Consider the following 26,150-nt stretch of genomic DNA (forward strand, 5'->3'; position numbering starts at 1 on the left):
ACTGCTTACTTCCTGAACACTGAAGCGCCGCAGCGTCTGCTCACAACTCATCTGAAGACATCATGGAATACAGAATGAAGGTCCATGTCTTTGGAAATTGTCCCTCTCCCGCAGTGGCCATCTACTGTTTAAGACAGTCAGTGAAAAATGCAGAGCCCGTTGTAAAGCAGTTTGTCAACCGCGACTTTTATGTAGATGACGGGCTAACGTCACTTCCCTCCGTCGAAGCTGCGGTGAAGCTGCTCAAGAGGACGCAAGAGGTTCTGTCAGACTCAAACTTGAGGCTTCACAAAATGGCCTCAAATAAAGGAAGTTATGAACGCATTCCCATCTCAGGACCATGCCATCGGCTTGGAGGACCTGGACTTCACTTCAGATGTCTTGCCCATGCAGCGTAGTCTGGGACTTGGCTGGGATCTAATGTCAGACACATTTACCTTTCGGGTAGCTGATGAGCAAAAGCCTTTCACCCGCAGAGGTGTCTTGTCGACTGTCAACGGCATCTATGATCCCCTAGGATTTCTTGCCTCTGTCACCATACAAGGCAAACTGATCCTGCGTGAGCTCATGGAGAACAATGGAGATTGGGATGCACCTCTTCCTCAAGAAATGGAAGAGACATGGTCAACGTGGCGAGGCTCATTGAAAGATCTCAGCAATCTCCAGATCTCAAGAGTTTACACACAGGCCTCTCCTACAGCGGTGTCAAAAAGAGAGATAATCATCTTTTGTGATGCTTCCACTAAGGCAATTGCAGCAGTTGCATACCTAAAACTAACAGAGAAAAATGGAACCAACCACGTGGGCTTTCTCATGGGAAAAGCCAAGCTTCCACCCTTGTCAGAACAAACTGTCCCTAGACTTGAGCTTTGTTCTGCAGTATTAGCGGTGGAGCTTGCCGAGCTCCTCACCTCAGAGATAGACATGGAGGTTGACATCACTTTCTACAGCGACAGCAAGGTCGTTCTTGGTTATATCATCAATGCCAGACCTCTTGTACCAGTGTCCACTGACCCAGATGACCCCCAAATACTCTCACCAGCAACACTCCTCACACAAAAGGTCAGTCCCTCAACTGCTCCCGTAGGCGACTGGGTGAAAGATCTCCACAAGCAACAGCGGCGTCAAATCCAGCATTTGGCTCAAACCTTTTGGGACAAATGGAAGAAGCAATACCTAGCCACACTTCAGCCACAAAGGAAGTGGCATTCACCCCACCCTAACCTCCTGCCTGGAAGTGTAGTGCTCCTCAAAGATGACCAGCTGAAGAGAAACCACTGGCCTTTAGGACTAATTACACAAGTCTTCCCAAGCAAAGATGGCAGAGTTCGCAAAGTGGAGATAAAAGTCTCCAGAAAGGATGGGACCAAAGTGTTCCTGCGGCCAGTCACAGAGACAATCCTGCTTATGGCACCAGAGAAGCCAAAGTATCCTTTGGGACAGTTTGGTAGTGGCGGCTTAATCCGCCAGGCGGGGAGTGTTCTGTCTTGTTTGTTGAATTTATTAATAATATATGTAAAACCAGTGTTTAAGTTCACTTTGGAATTCAACAGTGAGGTGCACTTCCTCCTTTAGACAGCAGGAGGCAGCATAGTCTAGTTTACAGTAATGTCCATGTTAACAGGGCTCAACAAGGAGTTCCTTTCAAGTCTACTTTAAGCTAGTTCGGTGACGATTGCAAACGTTTTCATCTGCTTGAATCTCATGCCAAACAAAGTATCATCGGTATGTATTGTTGAGTAGTCTGCTAATATTTGCTTGAGTTGTATTATTTGTTGGTTGTGATGTAATTTGGGACGTTTTATGGCCAAAAGTCAGTCATGCTAATTTTCGTAATTCATACAGTGAAGTGAATGTTAGCATAGTAAGCTAGTTTGCTGTAGAGCACTTAATTTACATATTTTGTGGCATTTATTTATCCGTTCAATACACAGCATAATGCATGTTTTATTGTAGTGGGCTTGTGTGTGTGCAATTGGCTGTGTGTGCATGTCTATAATGTAAGCATCCTTTCTGCTTGTATGCTTTCAGTTTTACCCTTTTTACGGTCAATAAACCTGTGGACTAGAAGACGTTTTTCAGAGTGTTTGATCAAGAAAAGGTGTTAGGGTAAAGCCAAGATATTTCTACATATCGAGGGCGGCACAATATATATTTTTTAAATATCTGACTTGTATCTTCTGTAGGATATAAATCCTTAAGAATTTATCGATATGATACCCTAATCGATACCAGTTATTATCAGTACGCTTATCGGTACTACATGTAAATTGTGGAAATAAAAAAGTGTAAAAAAGGCATTTTACCGTATTTTCCGCACCATTAGCCGCACCTAAAAACCACAAATTTACTCAAAAGCTGACAGTGCGGCTTTTAACCCGGTGCGCTTTATATATGGATTAATATTAAGATTCATTTTCATAAAGTTTCGTTCTCGCAACTTCGGTAAACAGCCGCCATCTTTTTTCCCGGTAGAACAGGAAGCGCTTCTTCTTCTACGCAAGCAACCGCCAAGGTAAGCACCCGCCCCCATAGAACAGGAAGCGCTTCTTCTTGTACTGTAAGCAACCACCCGCCCCCGGAAGAAGAAGAAGCGCGGTGCATGCTGGGATATGTGACGTTTCATTTCCATTTGTGTGTTTATGTAAAGACCCCAAAATGGCTCCTATTAAGTGTGTTGTCTGTCTAATTATAAATAATGCAGACGAGGCGTGTTAACTGAGTTCTCAACGTTTACTCACAGCGTGCTCATAACCACATTCTAACTGCCAGCATACAACAACGCTTCTCAGGGCTACCGCGCATGCTCGTCACTATCGTTGCATGCTGGGTAGTGTAGTTGTTATATTTGCTAGCTCATAACATCACATTAAGAGACACGTTTACGCGCTTAATTCAATACTCGCCGTCATTCCGGGTGGATTGACAAAAGAACTCCAGCCGCTAGATATTGGTATCAACAGGGCATTCGAAGCTAGACTGCTAACTGCGTGGGAACAGTGGATGACGAAGAAGCGCGCGGTGCATGCTGGGATATGTGACGTTTCATTTCCATTTGTGTGTTTATGTAAAGACCCCAAAATGGCTCCTATTAAGTGTGTTGTCTGTCTAATTATAAATAATGCAGACGAGGCGTGTTAACGGAGTTCTCAACGTTTACTCACAGCGTGCTCATAACCACATTCTAACTGCCAGCATACAACGCTTCTCAGGGCTACCGCGCATGCTCGTAACTATCGTTGCATGCTGGGTAGTGTAGTTGTTATATTTGCTAGCTCATAACATCACATTAAGAGACACGCTTACGCGCTTAATTCAATACTCGCCGTCATTCCGGGTGGATTGACAAAAGACCTCCAGCCGCTAGATATTGGTGTCAACAGGGCATTCGAAGCTAGACTGCTAACTGCGTGGGAACAGTGGATGACAGAAGGCGAACACACCTTCACTAAGACAGGGAGGCAGCGCCAGACGACGCCAACATCTGCCAGTGGATCGTAAATGCCTGGGCAGATATTTCGGTCACAACTGTGGTCCGAGCTTTCCGGAAGGCAGGATTCACAGAACTGCTGGACAACAGTGACACTGACTCCGATGACTTCGACGAGACGGAACCGGCCAATTTGGATCCCACATTTGCCCAACTTTTCACTTCGGACACCGAAGACGAAGGATTTATGAATGAAGAATAACTTCAGAAAGTGAGCGCTATGTTTATTTTGTGTGTTGTGACATTAACGTTCGAGCAACATTATGTTGCTATTGCTCTGCACTATTTTGAATTTTACTATGTTTGTGATTGCACATTTGCGTACATTTTGGGAGTGAACAGAGTTGTTAGAACGCTGGTTTTTAATATATTATTAAAGTTTGACTGACCTATCCGACTGTTTTTTTGACATTCCCTTTAGCGCAGCGTAGGCGCGGCTTATAGTCCGGGGCGGCTTATAGGTGGACAAAGTTTTGAAATATGCCATTCATTGAAGGTGCGGCTAATAACCCGGGGCGGCTTATAGTGCGGAAAATACGGTAAATAGCATTCCTATTAGCACAAGAGGTGGAACACCTCCAACATGATGTTCTGTAACATCTCAGAGCAGGGAAGTCTTTTATCAACAGCTGTTTATTTGAAGTGTTAAAGAAGTCAACTATGTGTGCAGTGCAAGGTGAAATGCAGTTATGTCATCTTCTTGTCAATAACACACACATCACACTTTTGCGTGTTGTTGCTTCTTTATTTGTCATTATTCAAAGCTGATTTTAATGTGTAGCAGCGGCAGCTGAACTCAATGTGACAACGTGTCATAGTTACGTCAGTCAGCTGGAATTAAAAATACCAATAGTTGTGTCGTTAGTCCAGAATCTTCACGGTCCTCATGGACGACATAATTAGGAACCAGTACTAAAAAAAATGGTAGTTGGTATACATCCCTAATCTTCACCACTAAACCTTTGAAATATGCTGACATATGTGCTGCTAAAGGTAAATAAACAGTAGCCATATTGAATGTTTGCCTTCATTTGACCACGTGAGGTAAGGAGGACGGCCTCTAGGTCACATGGTTACACCCCAGCAATTACACTGTTGATGATCGATGAGCATTCATTTTTAAATGGTGGTGTTAAAAAGCAAGTATATCTCCATCTTTAGTCATAAATGTGGCCCCCGGATGAACATGTGTCACAAACATTGTATTAGATGATATGTGGATGTTGTGCTTACTTGGACTGTGATGAAGCTGTGAGGACTCAGGTGCTTTGTCTTCATGCTCTTCAGTCTTCACAGAGACAACAGTCAGTGGAAACTTGCTGACATCATCCTCCTCCTGCCCTACAGGACACTCTCCCTCCTCTTCCTCTTTCATGTGTGAGGGCTGTGGATCCTCTGAAGTGAAACTGTACCCCTGCAGATGAGGGAGACATTCTTCTTGGTGTCCAATCAGCTGATGGATGTCTACAGGACACAAACAAAACACATTTTAACTCCTACATGCTAAATATTAAATCGTACATGAAATATAGGGCTGTGGCTATTGAACATTTTATTAATCAAGTGTTATACTGGAAATATTTTCGATTAATCGAGTAACTGGATAAAACATAGTGTTGCTTGGTTAAAGACAAATTTAAGCGACTTAAAGACAATTCACTTAATAATGAACGGCCAATTGGTTTGAGATGGTATGAGATCAAGATGTCATCTTTAGATCAGGCTTTGTTTTTTCCACAATCACTGCCACATTAAAAAGTTAAAGTGCCAATGATTGTCACACACACACTAGGTGTGGCCAGATTGTTCTCTGCATTTGACCCATTTACCTTGATCACCACTGAGTAGGTGGATGTAGCAGGTGTTGTAGTAGGTTAATGGCTGCACCAATATGAAGGAAATAACAGGTCAGTATAGCTTTTACACACATAAATAACTTGTCAAACCTGCCAGCTAGCAGGCTAGGTTTACAGCGTCAGTTACCATGGCAACTGACTCTGACTTTGTCTTACCTCTCTTATTTTGGGAGGTCAAACTCTGGAGCTTTACATACTCAGGAGTTTGCACTTAACCTGCTCTCTGGAATATTCCCCCGGTGACTGTGTGAGTTTTGTGTAAACATGTTGATACACTTTGTTACAAACTGAGAGGAACATCAACCTCTCATAAATATTGTGTGTCTGAACATCCTCACATGACAATTCATCTTCCTATAGACAGTCTATTGAAGAAAAGTGTTAATAATAAATATAAAGTTAGTAAAGATGTGAGAGTAAGAAGTAAACAAACCTGTTGTGTGTAACACAACTTGATGTTTTTCATGTTGTCGCTCCTTCTCCTCTTTTGTTGGACAAAGTTCCTCCTCGTACTCTGCTGTGGTTCTTTCGCACATTTTCACACAATCACAACACTTTACACTCACACTTGATCTCTGCTTAGCGATGTGTTTTCATCTCTCTTTGTTAGCAGCTAACAAGCTAAGATAACTAGCAAGCTACGCTAGCTCTAGAAGCATCAAAGTGCGCTCAGACTAATATAACCGGAGGCAAACAGCTATTAACGATGTTTACTCTATTTAATAGAGTGTAATAAAGGACATATATGTGTACATGGACGCACAGTTTAAGAACACTGAACTGTGACGACTGCAATAACGTCTTCACCGTCAGACGCCATCTTGCTTTATCCTCGCCCTGTTTGCTTCGCGCGCAGTCTTGTCAGATCTCGCGAGAGAAACAATTAACCAGCTCTTTTCCAGATCTCGCGAGAGAAACAAGTAGAAACCAGCTCTTTTCCAGATCTCGCGAGAGAAACAAGTAACCAGCTCTTTCCCCCCCACCCCCAGTACAACTATTTCAACATTCTGAAAATAAAAATAAACTTTTACATTTTCAAAACAAAGACATACAACTTATTTTGGTAAATAAACAGTAGCTTATATGACCCCTTTAAATGATAAGTTGCCTGATCAGAGCGAGACGAGTCGTGGCTCCTCAGCTTCATGCAGGACGGAGTGGTAGGAGGCGTGGGCGAGGTTGACTGACTGCAAAAGACCACACCATTATTTTTAAATCAATCTAAATATTGCTCTAGTTGGGTTTTGTGTTTTAAATCCTGTTGTAAAGGTTTGTACCTTCAACTGTAGTTGTAAATATTAAGTGGAATTGTATTATAATAACCGAATATATTCCCTCATTTTGGAATAGTTGCAATTAAAGCAATACATGAATCACAACAGCTGTAGTCTCAGCACTTTGTAGCGCCCTCTGGCGTGAGTGTAAAAGCTTACAGCACCTGGTATTCCCAGGCGGTCTCCCATCCAAGTACTAACCAGGCCCGACCCTGCTTAGCTTCCGAGATCGGACGTGTTCAGGGTAGTATGGCCGTAAGCCGAAAGACGAGGTAAAACCTACCTTTTTAAATGAAACTTTTACAGACGGGATGGGAGACAATTGTTATTTATCTTAGAGCCTGGCGCGCATGCGTACACTAATGTGCTTTTTCTGTCTGTGTGATTGTCTTCCTTTGCTACGGCGGTCAAGTTGCTTTCACGGTGGATATTTGCCTCCGGAGCTCCAGCGGAAGCTCCCCCTCACTGTGCCCACACTGCTCTCTCATGCTGCGGGGAGATTGCAGGAGAGGTGCCGCTCTCAACACTACTTTATGCTTAGGGACCGTCAATAAATTACTATTGTCTTCGAAGATGTATATCTGCTACATCAAAACACTGATTCATCTAAAAGGAGGTCAAATAAATAGTCCTACATTTTTAATATCGTTCCTGATTTTATATTTTAAATTTTTTTTTAATGTAAACAATAATTATTTGTTTTAAAAGTCTCCATGTCATCATGCAACTTAGTAACCAAATTCAACTTTATATTCCATCCATCCATCCATCCATCTTCTTCCGCTTATCCGAGGTATATTAGTCATTTTATTTTAAAATAGGATCAAAAACACTTTGATATTAAAAATAAATATTTCTTTTCAATAGATTCCTGGTCATATGACCTAAAATCCCAAATTCACTTGATATTTGAAGTGTTTTCTCTAATGTGTTTCACACCTTTTTGTTTTAAAATGTAAGTTTAATTGGATTTTATATAAATTTGTAATATTGAAAACCATGGTTTCATTTTTAGCTCCCGCAACAACTACGACTATCCAACATAAAACCAACTTGACTCTCATTTGGAGCTAATAAAAATGTTGATAATTATCTGTATAAGACATATCATAAAGTTAAAAGTTAAAGTTAAAGTACCAATGATTGTCACACACACACTAGGTGTGGCGAGATTATTCTCTGCATTTGACCCATCACCCTTGATCACCCCCTGGGAGGGGAGGGGAGCAGTAGGCAGCAGCGGTGGCTGCGCCCGGGAATCATTTTGGTGATTTAACCCCCAATTCCAACCCTTGATGCTGAGTGCCAAGCAGGGAGGTAATGGGTCCCATTTTTATAGTCTTTGGTATGACTCGGCCGGGGTTTGAACTCACAACCTACCGATCTCAGGGCGGACACTCTAACCACTAGGCCACTGAGTAGGTATATCATGCACATGATCTTTATTAAAAAACGTTTTTTTCTAATAAAACCCTATTTTAAAATAAAAGGGTGTGCGTTACACTAAAAGGTTAGCACGACTAATAAGTGGAATTAGGTTACTAAGTTGCATGACATTGAGACTATTGGGAAAATATCCTTTTTTTTTATATTAAACATGGATATATATGTTAAAATTATGAAATAATGGGCATGCACAATAAGGAGGTATGACTAATTATTTACCTTCTTTTAGATGAATCAGTGTTTTGATGTAGCAGATATACATTTTTCAAGACAATAGTGATTTATTGACGGTCCCTAAGCATAAAGTAGTGTTGAGAGCTGTGATGAGGTGGCATCTAAATGCAGCTGTGATAGGCTCCAGCACCCCCTGCCACCCCAAAAGAGACAAGCGGTAGACAATGGATGGAGAGCTGCACCTCACACAGCCAGAACAAGCACATTAGTGTACGCATGCGCGCCAGGATCTAAGATGAATAATAATTGTCTCTCACCCCGTCTGTAAGAGTTATATTTATAAAGGTTGGGTTTATATTGTCTTTCGGCTTACGGCCATACTACCCTGAACACGCCCGATCTCGTCCGATCTCGGAAGCTAAGCAGGGTCGGGCCTGGTTAGTACTTGGATGGGAGACCGCCTGGGAATACCAGGTGCTGTAAGCTTTTACACTCACGCCAGAGGGCGCTGTTTCTCACTTCTTGCAAAAAAAAAGGTTTTTATTTCACTTTCAGTTCAATTTACCCTAACCTGTCTAATATTTATCCATCTTTGGGCTGTTTTTGCCATCTTACCCGGCTACAAAAACACATGTCATATTATAAATTGACCAGTCACGGACTTTTGAGCGCTGATAGTCCGTCAATATGTTCAACACCGGGGTGATATGAACCAATCAGCGTGCCTTATTCCAACATCTCACACTTTCTAAGCCAATCAGATCCGCCTCTGTCCAACTTTCTTCAACACATTTAATATTTGGCCAATGACAGAACAGCTGGTTTACTTCCGGCCTCATTAGCATATTTCAACATTTAACCAATCACAGATGATGATGACATTCCGCTACCTCCCAATAAAGGAACTTCTTTTCAAAACAACATTTTATACTTTTTTAACACTTGAACGTAAAAACAATATTTAAATTTCTGCAGCTGATAAGAAGAGGGGAGAGTATTATTCACCTGTTCACGTTTAGTAAGGTGAAGATACACAACTACAAGAAGTGAATGCAGTAACAGTTTGGCCCAACAGACGTTCTCGCAATATAACAATATAACAATGTATCATAATTAATACACAATATGAGAATGTGTGCTGTATAAATGAATGAATTAATTACTTAATTTAATTACAACACAACACGAGCAAAATCATGACAGTAAATATGCAGGGATTACCTAAACTGATGTGTTGTGTTATTTTAGTAATATGAAAGTGTTTTTGTTATTGTTTTATTTCATTTATAATTAATTGAACACAATATTAAACCGAGTACAAGACCAAATATGCCAGATTTTGCTAATGTATTGTGTTGATTAACAATAGGAAATATATGACAATGATTTACTTGTCAATTACTTTATTTTATTTATAAAGTTTGGACCCAAAATTAAAAGGCATACAAGAGCCCATGTATTTAAAAAGGATTAGTTTGCATTTCTCTTGAAGGACTTGGATGAATAAAGGCAGACACAACGTCTTCAAATCATGTCAGACTCGAGGTGGACTGTTGGCCTGAAACAGTTTGTCAGCACTGGGACCTGAAAAATACTCCTGACTTAAAAATACTCATACATAAAAAAAAAAAAAAAAAGAGCAAACAGGTGAAAGTAACGAGAAAAAGTTGCAATGTTGACTCTTATTATACAAAGTGTTTTTTTTCCTTTAAAGCTGCCATTGCTCAAAAAATAATAATGAATCAAAACAATGTTGTTATGAATTATTGACCTATTGAAGGCTCCAATTACTGCACATTAAAAATTCTACTTTTAAATATTTGTTGGGGGAAATATTACATATTTTGTGTGTTTGCATATAAAAGGCAACATTTTCTTTGACAAAAAATAGCATAAAATATAAAATATATTAACGTATAATTGACGGATATATCTGAAGTTGATATCAAAGTTAAAAAAATAAAAAATAGCGTATGTGGGAGGGGCGTGTTCTTCACATCACCTGTGGGCGGGGCATGTGCAGGAGCCAGCTGTGAAGCAGATGGCAGGTGAGTGGATATCTCAGCTGGAACGAGTTATCTAATCACCTGTCTCTTTATTAGCAGCGTTGGTGACCGCAGGGAGGGAGCTGAAAAGCCAGAGGAGGAAAGAGAAAAGACTTTTGGAGAATTGAAGAAGGAAAACGACTTTGTAACATTGAAAAATAACACATTGTAACCTTGGCAACAAGCCTGGCCACAGTCTGTCGGTCCTGACAAGAACCCTGTGACACAGAATTGTCACAGATGTATTTTTAACACTTTTATAAGTGGGGCTCTGAAGATTTCAGTAGGATTTTGGTTATAAAAACGTTTCTTTGCTCAACATATAATAATCAAATCAAAATCAATGTTGACCTATAGAAAGCTCCAATTAGTTCACATCAAATAGTCCACTTTGAAATATTTAATAGGGGTGGAAATGTTGCATATTTTGTGTGTTTGCCATAAAAAAACAAGTTTTCTACCACAAAAAGGGTACAAAACAAAAACAAACAAACAAAAAATTAATATAAATGAATAATTGATGGAGAGATCTGAAGTTGGATTGAAGAGGAAAAACAAGATGGCGGAGTAGAGCATGTCCAAAACTGAAGCTCCCCTGTGCATGCTCTAAAAACTCTTAAGCTACTTGGATTTCTGCCATCATTTTTTCTTTTATGAACAACGCTTTTCTTATTTGTTGCACACCCGTTACACAAGTTTAATGAAAAGGGCAACAATGGAGTCGGGATCGTCCTCGTCTCAAACACCTGTCGTCACTGAGGCCTATCTTGAGACTTTACTCAGGAAATTTTTCAATGAAGCTGAGGATAGATCCCAAAAGAGATTCCAGAGATTGGAGGATCAACTTGGTTCAATTCAAGATACTTTATTCAAGCACGCTGCCGATATTGAATCTGTCCGCAATGAAGTGTCTTCTATTGAAACACGTGTCCAGAGCAATGAGGACGCTATGCTCAATTTCACTAGCATGCTCACGAAGATTGAGAAAAAAATGATAGATCTCGAGGACAGAAGCAGGAGGGATAACATTAGAATCATCAACATCAAAGAAGGCGAAGAAGGAAATAACCTGTCCGCCAACATCCCCAAGTGGTTCCCCGCCTTGGCTGCAAATCCTCCGGAGCTCATGCGGGCTCATCGCATCGGCCCCCCGCGACAATCTCCCCGTCCCAGGGCGATTATTGTGAAGTGTCTGAGGTACACGGATAGGGACCGCATCCTGAAGGAGGCTCGGAAAGTTCCTCTTCAGCTCTCCGGTAACTCCGTTCGCTTTGCCCCGGACTACAGTGACGCGACGGCCAAGCTGAGACGACCCTGCTACTCCACTATGTACAGCGCTCGGAAAGCTGGCTTTGAAGCCTTTCTCATTTATCCAGCAACTATCAAACTCTCCAAAGGCTCCCAACAACACTTTTTTGACAATCCAGCAGAGGCTGAAAAGTTTATCTCCGCAGCCTCGTAAACTCCACTGAACTTGGGGTACCCACACAGAGACATGGACATACGACACTTGGTAAGACTATTTTTGTTTGGTTTTTCTTCAGTGAGACTTTTTCATCGTTGTGCTTGTGTGCTGGAGACAGGCATGGATCTGTTTACTTCCTGGGTCGTTGCCACGTCATGTTGCCACGTGACTGTTTTTTTTTTTTTTACTAAACCACTATTATTTTGTACACAGAAGATATATACGAGTTTTATTTTTATTTGTTTCTATTTGTTATCCGAACCTATCTATGAAAATGGTGTGATGAATGGAAATTATTTAGGAAACTTGCATTTTGAAGTTGTTCCATATTAAATATGTGATACTTACCACGCCTCATACATATATAGTGTGCATATATGTGTGTATATATATGTATATATATGTATGTATGTATGTATGTATGTAAATATATATATATGTATATTTTTTTTGTTAATATTACTTCTTTAGTTTTTTACTTTTGCAATTGGATATTTAGAAGCTCTTTGGGGGAGCTTTTTGTTTTTGTTTTGTTGTGTTTTTCCATGTTTGTTTTATTGCCTGCAGTGTACGAGTGTATGTTTTTGTGTGTGTGGATAGAGATTGTTTATGTGTTTGCTTGAATGGTACAGTTGTGTGCATGTTTGTGTTGTGTGTCTGTGGCCCACAGTCCTTGACCATATGCCCTCTTCTCTTGTTCATGTTTCATGAACAGAGGAATGATTTATCTGACCATGATCACACACCCTCTTCTTCTTTTCATGTTTTTGAAATAACTCTATATGGATAGTTCTGATAGTGAATTCTCCTCTGAAATAGAGGAGAATGATGATTTGATAAACTCCCACAATTTGGAATCGATCAGTTTCTCAGACCACATAAACTACAAATCACAAAGATTTATGAGCGAAATGGATCCAGATAGAAATGCTCCTCAAAACACCAACAATGATTGTTTATATTATACTGACGTCACATTTGATAAAACATTTATGCAAGATAATAACATATCTCTAGTACATTTTAATAGCAGGAGTCTATACTCTCATTTTGATGATATCCAGGACTATTTGAATCAATTCAAATCTCCATTTAATATTATAGGTATTTCAGAGACATGGATGAATGAGAATACAAGTAATGAGTTTGAATTAAATGGGTATGAAATGTTTTACACCAACCGTAAAAATAAGAGAGGAGGAGGTGTGGCTCTGTATGTGGACAAAAATATCAGCTGTAGTATTGTAAATGATATGTGTTTAGCTGTTGAGGAACTCTTCGAATGCGTCACTGTGGAATTATCATTTTCAAATAGGAAACACATTATTGTAAGCTGCGTTTATAGGACACCAGGATCCGACTTAAAAATATTTAATGAATGGATGGAAAAATTATTTAAGAGAAACAAAAAATATATAGTATGTGGTGACTTTAATATCAACCTTTTAAATCCTAATAAACACAAACACACTGCAAAATTTATTGACACCATGTTCTCCATGGGCTTATTCCCACTGATCACACGACCCACAAGAATCACAACACACAGCACCACACTTATTGACAACATATTTTTTAACATTGTAGATCAGACTGTAACTGGAGGCTTGTTAGTTAGTGACGTCAGTGATCATTTACCCGTGTTCATGGTGTACAATATTAACTGTAAAACATCCAAACCTGTAAATAGTGAATATTATCGTAGAGACACAACAGAAAGATCATTAACAGCACTAAAGAATGATTTAGCGAAACACAACTGGGATTCTGTTTTTCAAACGTCAGATATAAATGCAGCTTATAATTTATTTCATGACATTTTTTTCTCACTTTATGATACACACTGCCCCATCAAAAAATGCACTATAACTAACTCCACAAAAACTCCATGGATAACTAAAGGGCTTGCGAACGCTTGCAAAAAAAAAAATTATTTATATAGGACTTTTTTTAGGCATCAAACCATAGAAACAGAACAAAAGTACAAAACATATAAAAATAAATTAAGCAGCATATTAAGAGCAAGCAGAAAATAATACACCACCAAACTATTAATCCAAAAGAAAAATGATATAAAGGGAATTTGGAAGGTATTAAATACAATTATTGGGCATGGTTCAAACAGTCCTTGTTATCCGGAGTTTTTTGTTGAGAACGACCAAATCATAAGTGACAAGAAGATGATTGCGGACAGCTTCAATATGTTTTTTGTTAAAGTTGGGCCTGAGCTGGCAAAAAAAATCCCAATTAATGATGAACAGCCCATGGAACTTATTGGAAAAAATCCTTACTCGATGTTCCTTACTCTGACTGTCGAAAAGGAAGTCTTAGAGATTATTCAGAAAAGCAAGAACAAAACATCACGTGACATTTATGACCTTGACATGAGGACGGTCCGGAATGTAGCGGAAGAAATCATCAAACCATTCACATACATCTGCAATTTATCTTTTCAACTTGGACAATTTCCTTCACAAATGAAACTCTCAAAAGTCATCCCCATCTTCAAATCTGGAGACAAACACCACTTCACAAATTACCGGCCCGTCTCCCTTCTGCCACAGTTGTCAAAAATATTGGAAAAATTATTTGATAATAGACTTCGTGGCTTCATTGAAAAGCACACATTATTATCCGATTGTCAATATGGGTTCCGACAAAATAGGTCAACTTCATTAGCCTTAAGTGATCTAATAGAGAACATTACTAATGGTATCGAGAAAAACAAATTTGTTTTAGGAATTTTTATTGACCTGCAAAAGGCTTTTGATACCATTGACCACCAGATTTTGGTAAATAAACTGGAAAACTATGGCATAAGGGGAGTGGCAGGGAAATGGCTGAAAAGCTACTTGAATGAGAGACAGCAGATTGTTCAGATCGACCAACATCAATCTACATTCATGAACATAACCTGTGGAGTCCCCCAGGGGTCGATACTGGGACCCACACTATTTATAATGTATATCAATGAAATATGTAAAGTATCAACACTGCTGAAGTTCATCCTCTTTGCTGACGACACAACCATTACATGTGCAGGTGATGACCTGAAGCAACTTCTGGCCTCGTAACTGAGGAGATGATCAAGTTAAAAACTTGGTTTAATACCAACAAATTGTCTCTGAATTTAAAGAAGACTAAAATCATGCTCTTTAGCAATCGCAAAAGTGAAATACCCATCAGGATTGTTATTGATGATATACCAATAGAATATGTTCAACAAAATTCATTCTTAGGAGTGGTAATAGATGAAAATATATCATGGAAGCCTCATATAAGTTACCTAAGGAAAAAAGTTGCTAAATGTGTTGGAATGATGAGGAGATCATGTCATTTATTGAACACCAATGCTCTGCTTTTATTGTATCATTCATTTATTATGTCATATCTAAACTATTGTGTTGGAGTCTGGGGAAATTGTTATAAATCTCATCTACAGCCTTTAGTCACTCTGCAGAAAAAGGCCATTAGGATTGTGTCCAATGTTCACTACTTACATCATTCAAATCCACTATTCATGGAGTTAAAGCAACTTAAACTGCACGATGTGATCAATTTTAAAACTGCTCAAATTATGTTTAGGGCATCCCAAAACTCTCTACCATCCAATATACAAAACTTATTCCAGGATAGAGATGCTCACCATAGTTACAGTCTAAGAGGAAACAAAAAATTGTATTTTCCTAAATTTAGAACAACTTTAAAATCAATGTGCATTTCAGTGCGTGGAGTCAGTTTGTGGAACAACTTAGGGGACGAGTTAAAAACCTGTTCTAACATGATTACATTTAAAAGACTGTTTAAAAAAGAAGTACTGAAGAAGTACGAGGAGGAAAGAGAGTGATGCCCTCAGCACAGAGCGATGGGAGAGAGGTGTATGGTCAGAGAGTGTTTGGGCCTGTGTGTGTGTGTGTGTATGTGTGTGTGTGTGTGTGTGTGTGTGTGTGTGTGTGTGTGTGTGTGTGTGTGTGTGTGTGTGTGTGTGTGTGTTTTGTCTCGTCTTGTCTTGTCTCATAGTAACAGTGGTACTATTGTATTGTTAGTGTACAGGAGCTCTTCTTGTTTTTGTTTGTATAGTATTGTTCTTGTATTATATTGTTTGTTAAATGTGGAATGAGTGAGAGGGGTTGGGATATTATAAGCATTTGCTTCATCCAACCCCTTTTCAAGCCTTGCATAAATGTCCCTGCCAAAATGTTTAAAAAAAAAAAGTGTGTTGTTGTACTGTGCAGGTTTGAAATAAATAATTCAATTCAAAGTCATAATGGTTTGATATCTTGTTTTGTGCAGTGCCTTATATATATTGTATTTTTAATTTATTTTATGCAACTTGTTGACACGTTTTATTTTGTGTTTATGTATGTAAAAAGTATTGTATTTCATATATTTATTTTTTATTTTTTGTATTCATTTATTTATTCTTTTTTTTTTAATCTTGTTAACTATTCTGATTGTTAATTTGCTTTCTTTAAGTAAAAAAAAGGTCAAAGACAAAGCTATTCGGTTTCTTGTGAGTATATACACTTCACTGCCGATGTGAGGGGGCGCCACCTAAAATCTTGCCTAGGGCGCCAGATTGGTTAGGGCCGGGCCTGTGATGGGGGTGAGTGTAATGGGGAAGTAATAATTGAGGGAGGAGATTGTGGGTTTTTTTAGGCACTGGGATGATTGTGGCCGTCTTGAAGCATGATGGTACCAAAGCCTGGGTCAGCGAGATGTTGAAGATGTTTGTGAGAACCCCAGCCAGCTGGTCTGCACATCTCTTAAGCACCTTGCCCGGAATGTCATCAAGTCCCGGTGCTTTCTGGGGGTTCACTCTCCTCAGGGTTTTCCGGACATCCGCTATATCCAGGTTGAGCGGCTGCTCATCAGGGCGAGGGATGGATTTTCTCGCCGGAGTGGTGTTAAATGCCTCAAACCTTGCAAAGTAGTAGTTAAGGTCTTCTAGGAAGCTGACACTGTTGTCACAGGGACGGAGGGCAGCTTTATTGTCCGTGATGACCTGTATGCCCTGCCACATTCGCCTAGTGTTTGTGGGGTTCTCGAAGAAGTCCAGCACTTTCTGACTGTGAGCACGCTTTGCAACCTTAATGGCACGGTTCAGGTTAACTCTGGCTGTTTTTATTGCCACCATGTCGCCAGACTTAAAAACCTTGTTCCGAGCCTTCAGCATTGCACGTACCTCACTGTTCATCCAGGGTTTCTCGTTGGCCCATGTGGGGATGTTCTTGATCACACGGACATCCTCCATGCACTTCAGAATGTATGCGGACACAGACTCTGCATACTCCTCCACACATGTGTGATGATTATCGGTGGCGGCTGCTTTGAACATGTCCCAGTCTGTGGTTTGGAAGCAGTCTTGTAATGCTGACATTGCTCCCTCTGGCCCGGTCCTCACCTGCTTCACTGTAGCTTGCTTCCTGATCAGCAGGGGCTTGTATGCAGGAATTAGCATCACAGATAGATGGTCTGAGGAGCCAAGGTGGGGGCGTGGTGCAGCTTTATACGCATGTTTAATATTACTATACACCAAGTCTAGCTTGCTTCTACCCCTGGTTGCAAAACTCACATATTGATGGAAATGAGGGAAAACTGTTTTCATGTTAGTTTGATTAAAATCCCCTGCCACGATGAAAACTCCCTCTGGATGTGTAGATTGCAGTTCATTGATGGAGCAGTACAACGCATTCAAAGCTTCTTTGGTGTTAGCACTGGGAGGAATGTACACTGCTGTGAAGATCATAGCACTGAATTCCCTGGGTAAATAAAATGGCCTGCATTTTATAGTCAATAGTTCAACAGTGACGTGATACTATCTTCCCATTATTGCACAAGTTATTATTGACGTATAAACAAACACCACCGCCTCGGGATTTACCAGTGAGAGTTTTTCTCCTGTCCGACCGAAACCTAGTTAGCCCCTCAATGCTAACTGCCTCGTCCGGAACGGATGGTTTCAGCCACGTTTCTGTTAGAAATATGGCGCAGCAGTCTCTCATCTGTCTTGCATTTAAATCCAGCTTCAGGTAGTTCAGTTTGTTCTCCAAGGAGCGGACATTTGAAAGCAGGATAGAAGGAAGCGGCGTTCTGTGAGGATTAGCCTTTATCTTTGTTGTTAGCCCCGCTCGGCATCCCCATAATACAGTGCTTAAATGTGTATTTTTAGTCTTATTATCAAGGAATAATGAGGTCACACTTATATTAAAACATTAATGCTAAGGCTTTGTCCAGTATTGGGCCGGTGATGATGATGATGATGATGATGAAGATGTATCTGTGCAAGTGAACAATTGGATCCACAAGGGACAACAACCCTTTCCACAGACTACACACACACATCAGAAACATAAATGTTAGAAGCCTACAACAATATATGTGAAGAAGACTTTAGGATTAAAAGTGAAGATGTGAGGTGAAATAAGTACAAATGCAGCAATAAAAACAAGCAACTCCACTCACGATGGCTCTAAAGTTCAGTGATGTGTTGCTAACTTCAGCATTTTTCTTCTTTGTTGATGTTTTGCAGTAGTTAACATCCATGATGTAACAATGCTGCTAATCTACCAGAGTCCACATTTTGTTAACCATTTTATTCATTCATACTTTTAGTTGGATAATAACATCAATAAAATGCAATGGAAAAAATGTGTGGAAAAAAACAATGAAAATAATAAGATGTCCTCTCTTCAAAGATGAGAAAATAAAATAGTTGCTACATATATAATATTCAATACATGCACTCAACTTAAAAAGTAACTACAGGCCAACATATAAGACTAGAAGATGAGAAGCACTACATACAACATCAAATATACATTCTTATTAAACATGCTGTGTTTTTAAACTACATTTAGCACAATCCCTGTTTAAGTGTTTTTACATCCCTGCAGCTTCCATGACTGTTACACACTTGTGTCTACTGACCTGATACTTATACATGAACCTTTTATCACACACAGTGCAACTAAACGGTTTCTCCAGTGTGTGTTCTCATGTGTGTGGTCATGTGTTCCTTTCTGGAGAAACTCTTCTTACAAACAGAGCAAGTAAAATGTTTCTAACCTGTGTGTGTTCTCATGTGCAATATAATTTCCTTCTTAGTGTTGAATCTTTTAGCACAAACTAAGCAAGCAAAAGGTTTCTCTCCAGTGTGTGTTCTCATGTGTATGGTCATGTGTTCCTTTCTGGAGAAACTCTTCTTACAAACAGAGCAAGTAAAAGGTTTCTCTCCTGTGTGTGTTCTAATGTGTAATATCATGTAATTCCTAGTGTTGAATCTTTTAGCACAAGCTGAGCAAGAAAAAGGTTTCTCTCCAGTGTGTGTTCTCACGTGTGTGGTCATGTCACCTTTACTGGAGAAACTCTTCTTACAAACAGAGCAAGTAAAAGGTTTCTCACCTGTGTGTGTTCTCATGTGTGATATCATTTCATACTTGGTGTTGAATCTTTTAGCACAAGCTGAGCAAGCAAAATGTTTCTCTCGTGTGTGTTCTCATGTGTGTGGTCATGTTACACTTTTTGGAGAAACTCTTCTTACAAACAGAGCAAATAAAAGGTTTCTCACCTGTGTGTGTTCTCATGTGTAATATCATTTCCTTCTTAGTGTTGAATCTTTTAGCACAAGCTGAGCAAGAAAAAGGTTTCTCTCCAGTGTGTGTTCTCATGTGTGCGGTCATGTGTTGCTTTCTAGAGAAACTCTTCTTACAAACAGAGCAAGTAAAAGGTTTCTCACCTGTGTGTGTTCTCATGTGTGATATCATTTCATACATGGTGTTGAATCTTTTAGCACAAACAGAGCAAGTAAAAGGTTTCTCACCTGTGTGTGTTCTCATGTGTGTGGTCATGTCATTCTTATTATTGAATCTTTTAGCACAAGTTGAGCCAGCAAAAGGTTTCTCTCCAGTGTGTGTTCTCATGTGTGTGGTCATGACTTGCTTTGTGGAGAAACTATTCTTACAAACAGAGCAAGTAAAAGGTTTCTCACCTGTGTGTGTTCTCATGTGTGATATCATTTCATACATGGTGTTGAATCTTTTAGCACAAACAGAGCAAGTAAAAGGTTTCTCTCCAGTATGTGTTCTCATGTGTTCTGTAAAATGACTCTTCCGTCTAAATGATTTCCCACATTCAGAGCAGTCAAAGTGTTTGTTGTTAGTGTGATGTCTCGTATCACCTTTAGAGTCATTTTTACTCTCCAAAGATTTTTGGATGTGGTCACTGTGATCAGAAGAGTGTGACATCATGTGGTCCATGTCTGACAGTGGAGCAAAGATGCTGTCTGGTTCTGACTTGATATCTTCACAATGCTCTCCATCAGCTTCTGTGATGTGTTGACTTACAAGCTCCGCCCCTCTGTTCTCCTCACTTTGACTGTGATGAAGCTGTAAGGACTGAGCTTCATCTTCATCATGAAGCTGCTCCTCTTTAATGTGGGAGGGGGCCTGTAGCTCCTTCTGTCCCACACTGGTGTGCCACTCCTCTTCATGACTCCCCGCTGACACCCGCTGGACGTCTGCAGAACAAATGAGGTGTTACTGTATTGAAGTTTGCAGTATTCAAACTATTGACATGTGAGCTAGGCCAAATAGACAGTGATGGGCAAGCTACCTGGACAATGTAGTAAGCTAAGCTACAAGTTACTCTCAATTAAATGGAGCTAAGCTATACTCTCAATTAAATGTAGCTAAGCTATACACTGCAAAAGTAGCTTGCCACATCAAATATATATATATATATATATATATATATATATATATATATATATATATATATATATCTATCTATATATATATATATATATATATATATATATATATATATATATATATATATATATATATATATATATATTGGCCCACATGTATAATATCAATGTTTATGTTGTCCATGGAAAGAAGTTAGTAAGAAGCAAAAGAAAAACAACCAACCATGGATGACAAAAGGACTGAAAAATGCTTGTCACAAAAAAAAGACATTATATGGAATATTAATAACACAGACATCTATAGAGGCAGAAAATAAGTATAAGAAATATAAAAACAAGCTAATTGGTATACTAGGAACATGTAAGAAGGAATACTACAGACAATTATTAAAGAAGAACAGAAACAACATGAGAGCAACATGGGGCATCCTAAATAGCATCATTAAAAATGCTGCTAAGAAAGATTACCCCCAGTACTTTCTACATGGAAATACAAAAAATGACAATATGAACCAAATAGTTGAACGTTTTAATGATTACTTTGTTAATATTGGAAAAAATGTGGAACAAAGATTTCCAAATGCAGATGATGGATCAGTTGAGGACTTGAGTGAGCTCATAGACAGAAATCCCAATTCCATGTTTCTTAAGAACGTGACTAAAGAAGAAATAATCAAAATTGTAAAACATTGTAAATCCAAGACCTCAACCGACTGTCATGGAATAGATATGGTAACCATAAAAAAGGTTATAGAAGACATTTCAGAACCTCTGACATATATCAGCAACGTATCATTTCTAACCCGCAAATTCCCTGACAAAATGAAAATTGCAAAAGTCGTACCAATTTATAAGAATGGAGACATACACCAGTTTACTAACTACACACCAGAATTCACAGCAAATATCTCAACATGGATAGCATTAATCCAAATAACAAAAGAAATGAGCAATGCAATAGATGGTAAAGAATGTGCGGCCGCAGTATTCATGGACTAAACTAAAGCATTTGACACAATTAATCATGATATTTTTATAACAAAACTAGGATATGGCATCAGAGGGTTGGTCTTGAACTGGGTAAGAAGCTATTTAACCAACAGGAAGCAATATGTGAAGATGGGTGAAAATATGTCAACACGGCTAGATATATCTTGTGGTGTACCCCAGGGATCAATACTGGGACCAAGATTGTTTCATCTTTATATAAACCACATTTGTAAAGTTACAAAGGACTTAGTTAGTTTTATTTGCAGACGACACAACTGCTTTCTGTTTAGGAGAGAACACACAGAAAATAATACAAATAATAACAGAAGAAATGAACACATTAAAAAGATGCTTTGACAAAAACAAACTATCTTTGAGTCTCAGTAAAAGTAAAATAATGCTATTTGGTTACAGGAGAAGTCCAAATGGACAGAGTAGACATTGAATGGGTAAAATAAACCGGATTTTTGGGTGTAATAACAGATGATAAATTGAACTGGAAATCTCATGTAAAAAATATACCACATAAGGTGGCAAAAGACATTGCAATAATGAATAAAGCAAAATAAGTCCTGGGACAAAAATGACTTCATATTCTCTACTGCTCACTAGTGTTACATATCTGACTTATTGTGTAGAAATATGGGAAATAACTACAAAAGTACACTTCATTCATTAACTGTGTTACAAAAAAGATCAGTTATAATAATACATCATGTTGGATATAGACAACATACAAACACTTTATTTATTGAATCAAAAATACTGAAATTCCACCACATAGTGAATTAGCAAACAGCTAAAATGATACACAAAGCAAACTATAACCTGCTAGCCAAGAATGTACAACAATTCTCAAATAAAGATGAGAAATATCATCTTAGAGAAAAATGTAATTTAAAACATTTTTATGCACGTACAACACTTAAGACCTTCAGTATATCAGTATGTGGAATTAAATGATGGAATGGATGAAGCAAAGCAATCAAACAATGTACTAATATGATCCACTTCAAGAAACTCTTCACACTTAAAGTGTTTACAAAGTACAAAGAAGAAGATAAACATTCTCAATTTATTTCATCCATTATTCATTTTCTACATCATCTTACTCATCTCACCATATGAAATATAACTTACTTCACTCATTATTATTTATTTATTTTTATTGTGATTACTTATGGAGTATATTGTGAACACATTGAGAACAGGAAGTGAACAAAAGTGTTCGCAACTGTTATGTAAAAGAAAAGGGGTAGAATTAAATAAGCTCTGCTTCTTCCTACTTGTTCTGTCGCTGTCCTGGGGGCCTCACCCCACCAGGACAAGGAACTGTGTAACCTTGACGAGGTGCGACAGCTTAAACCTACCTGGTGCCTGCCTGGGCTCAGTGCATGGTGAACCTGTAACCTTCGGGGGGCTCACGGCACCAGGATGGCACTAATGAGCAGCTTCCGCCGAACCCCCTGCCATACGTAAGGGGTTCACAGCCTGTCAGCATGCTGTAAGGTGGCAGCCCCACCAGCTGACTAGCCATCGCAGGGCCAACTACCCAGCATGGTGAAAACTAAACAGTTACGAATCCAACCAGAGCAACTAGATTTAACCGGACGGACTACCCTGGCAACAGACCCCTGCATGCCCTCGAACTACGACATTTGGATCTCCGTTACAAAACCCGCATTGCCTGCTGGAATGTCCAAACACTCCTACGCCCCGGCTATGCAACACTTCTCTCCCGTGAACTCTCCAACTACAACATTACCCTCGCTGGCCTTTGCGAGTCACGCTGGCGCGGTACTGGAGAGACCACCGCCGGCGACCACCTTTTTCTCTGGAGTGGCCCAAATGATGGTAGAGGCCTCTACGGCGTAGCCCTAGCCATCCCGCTATACCGGAGGAAGTCAATCATCAGCTGGAAACCAGTCAGTGATAGACTGCTCTCTGTCCGTCTATTACACCAACATGGGAAGATGACAGTTATTGTCGCCTATAGCCCAACTGATGTCACCCCAGACCAGGCAAAGGACACCTTCCACGACCGGCTACATGACGCCATCCTGGCAGCCCCCCCTCATGACATTGTCATCGTCCTCACAGATGCCAATGCTACAATCTCCACCCAGGACCTCACCCTCCCGGCAGTAACAGGTCCCGTCTTTATCAACAGCACCACCAATGATAACGGCCAACGATTGCTTAATCTGTGCAGAGCCACCAACCTCTGCATCGCCGACACTTGGTTTCCCCGGAAGCGGATCCATCATTGGACCTGGTACAGCCCAGATGGAAAAACAAAGAAAGCCATCGACCACATCCTCATATCCCGCCGCTGGAAAACATCCATCACCAACTGCCGTGTCTTCAGAGGTGCACAGCTTGGTAACACCGACCACCGCCTGCTGATAGCCGACATGCGGCTGAAGTTCAAGGCAGGGGCATTAACTAATGCCTCCCCCAGGCTAGACTCCTCATGACTGCAAGACCCGACCATCATGGAGACGTACAGATGTTCCATCGCAAACCGATTCAATGCCCTCTCCAGTGGGATTGATAAAGAATGGCCTCACTTTAAAAACAAGGTCATTGAGGCTTCCAAAGAATCAATCGGGCGGACGAGACCTGCCACCAAGAAGCCCTGGATATCACAAGACACACTAGATATCGTGAATAACAGACGAGCAGCCCGTCTGCGGGGAGACCTGGACCTGTATCGACGCCTCAACAGCCAACGCAATCTGCCTATTCGACGCGACAGGGCGAACTTCTGGAGCAACCAGGCGACAGCCATGGAGACGGCTTCCCAAAACAACAACCTGCGGCAGCTTTTCAACCTGCTCCGCAAAGGGAAAGCGGGCCCCCGCCAGCGCTGCTTCCTAGTCAAGGATCAGGCTGGCAACATCCTCTCCACTGAAGCGGATTGCATCAGCCGCTGGAAGGAGCATTTCAGCGAGCTCCTCAACCATCCCCCTGCCCCAGAAGACCCCACCCCTACCACCCACACCACCACAATCCCGGACTGCTCCACCGCCCCTGTCTCTCCAGCTGAAGTCAGAGCAGCCCTAACGAAACTCAAGAATGGAAAAGCCCCTGGCTTATGTACCATCACAGCAGAGATGCTGAAGGCCAGAGGAGACAACATCATCCTCTGGCTCACACAGATCATCAACCATGTGTGGGTCTCTGAGTCGCTGCCTGATGACTGGAGGCGGGGCATTATACTACCATTTTGGAAGCATAAGGGAGACCAGCTGACCTGCAGCAACCATAGAGGGATCACACTCCTCTCCATCCCCGGTAAACTCTTTACCCGCATATTACTCACCCGAGCTCTACCTGCAACCAGAAGCAGACGCCGCCAAGAACAGGCCGGCTTCATGCTCAATCGTTCCACCATGGATCACATCTCTGCCATCCGGCTCTTAATAGAAAAGGCCCGGGAGCTCAGAAAAGACCGGCACCTCTACATTGCCTTCATTGACCTTAAGGCTGCCTTCGACACTGTGGACCACGGGTCCCTCTGGAACATCCTGAAGTCCCTCGGAGTCCCAACTAAAATCACCACACTCTTTCAGCAGTTGTATCAGGGTGCAGAAAGCTGTGTGCGTGTGAGCTGTAAAGACTCTGAGTGGGTCAGGCAAGGCTGTGTTGCCGCACCAGAACTATTTAACTGTGTCATCGACCACCTGATGTCCAGAGTCTGTGTGCGAGTCCCCGGGGTGTCACTTGGAAACTACACCCTAAAGGACCTCGAATACGCCGATGACACCACCCTGTTCAGTGAGACCGCTGACCAGCTCAGGGAGGCCCTTGGTGTGTTTGATGAGGAGACCAAACAGCTCAGCCTGAAAATCAGCTGGTCCAAACCGAACTCATGCATATCGGCGATGGACCAGACCCACCACCCTTCTTATTTGAGAATACCCCTGTCCACTTTGTCCCTACCTTCAGATACCTCGGCTCGACAGTCACCAACACCGGCGACCTCAAACGAGAGGTGGACCGCCGTCGCACCCTTGCAGCCTCCGTCATGCAGTCCCTGTGGAGACCGTTGTGGCGACACCGGCACATATCTCGGGACACCAAGTTGAGGGTCTACAATTCCTCTGTCATCTCTGTCCTTCTGTACGGTTCGGAAACATGGCCGCTGAATAACATCCTGGCGGCCAGGCTAGATGGCTTTGATTCCAGAGCCCTCAGAAGGATAGAAGGCATCACGTGGAGCCAGCATGTCACCAACAAGACCCTAAGAGAGCTAACCCAACAGCTCCCAGCCTCTCGCCTCGCGGCAATGCGGCGAGTGCGCTGGTATGGCCATGTCATCCGCCTGCCGGGGGAACACCCCACGCGCAAAATCCTGGACTTCAACCCGCAGTGAGCTGGCTGGAGACGCCCTAGAGGCGCCCCCAGGACTCGCTGGCTGGCTGTATTAGCCCAGGACCTTAAGGCCTGCAATGTGACTATGGCACAAGCTCAACACCTTGCCCACAACAGACCCAGATGGAGAGACCTGGTTGCTATGGTCGGCTCTACGCGCCCTGAAGTGCAAGAGGACTAAGTAAGTAAGTAAGTAAGTCTTCCTACTCCTTTTCCAAAATGTTGAAAAGACAAACTGGAAAATTGTGATGTATCATGTTGTATACATGCATGTGTGATGTATCATGTTGTAAGCATGCATGTGTGATGTATCATGTTGTATG

The 26,150-nt window shown here is 40.9% G+C and overlaps 2 protein-coding genes, 1 non-coding gene and 1 pseudogene across 4 annotated transcripts in view; 2 read left to right on the top strand and 2 right to left on the bottom strand.

Moving 5' to 3' along the window:
* The window catches only part of LOC133570515 (uncharacterized), a 905,074-nt gene that overhangs the window by 593,012 nt on the left and 285,912 nt on the right, over positions 1–26,150 (top strand). The window lies entirely within an intron of this gene.
* Positions 1–26,150, bottom strand: part of LOC133570532 (uncharacterized) — a 508,763-nt gene that overhangs the window by 148,299 nt on the left and 334,314 nt on the right. The window lies entirely within an intron of this gene.
* On the bottom strand, positions 6,773–6,881 carry LOC133571228 (5S ribosomal RNA; annotated as a pseudogene).
* Positions 8,608–8,726, top strand: LOC133571341 (5S ribosomal RNA). The gene has a single exon (XR_009810432.1). It is a non-coding gene; the product is annotated as a 5S ribosomal RNA (ribosomal RNA).

Source organism: Nerophis lumbriciformis, linkage group LG28 (assembly GCF_033978685.3).
Source record: "Nerophis lumbriciformis linkage group LG28, RoL_Nlum_v2.1, whole genome shotgun sequence".
NCBI lineage: Eukaryota > Metazoa > Chordata > Actinopteri > Syngnathiformes > Syngnathidae > Nerophis > Nerophis lumbriciformis.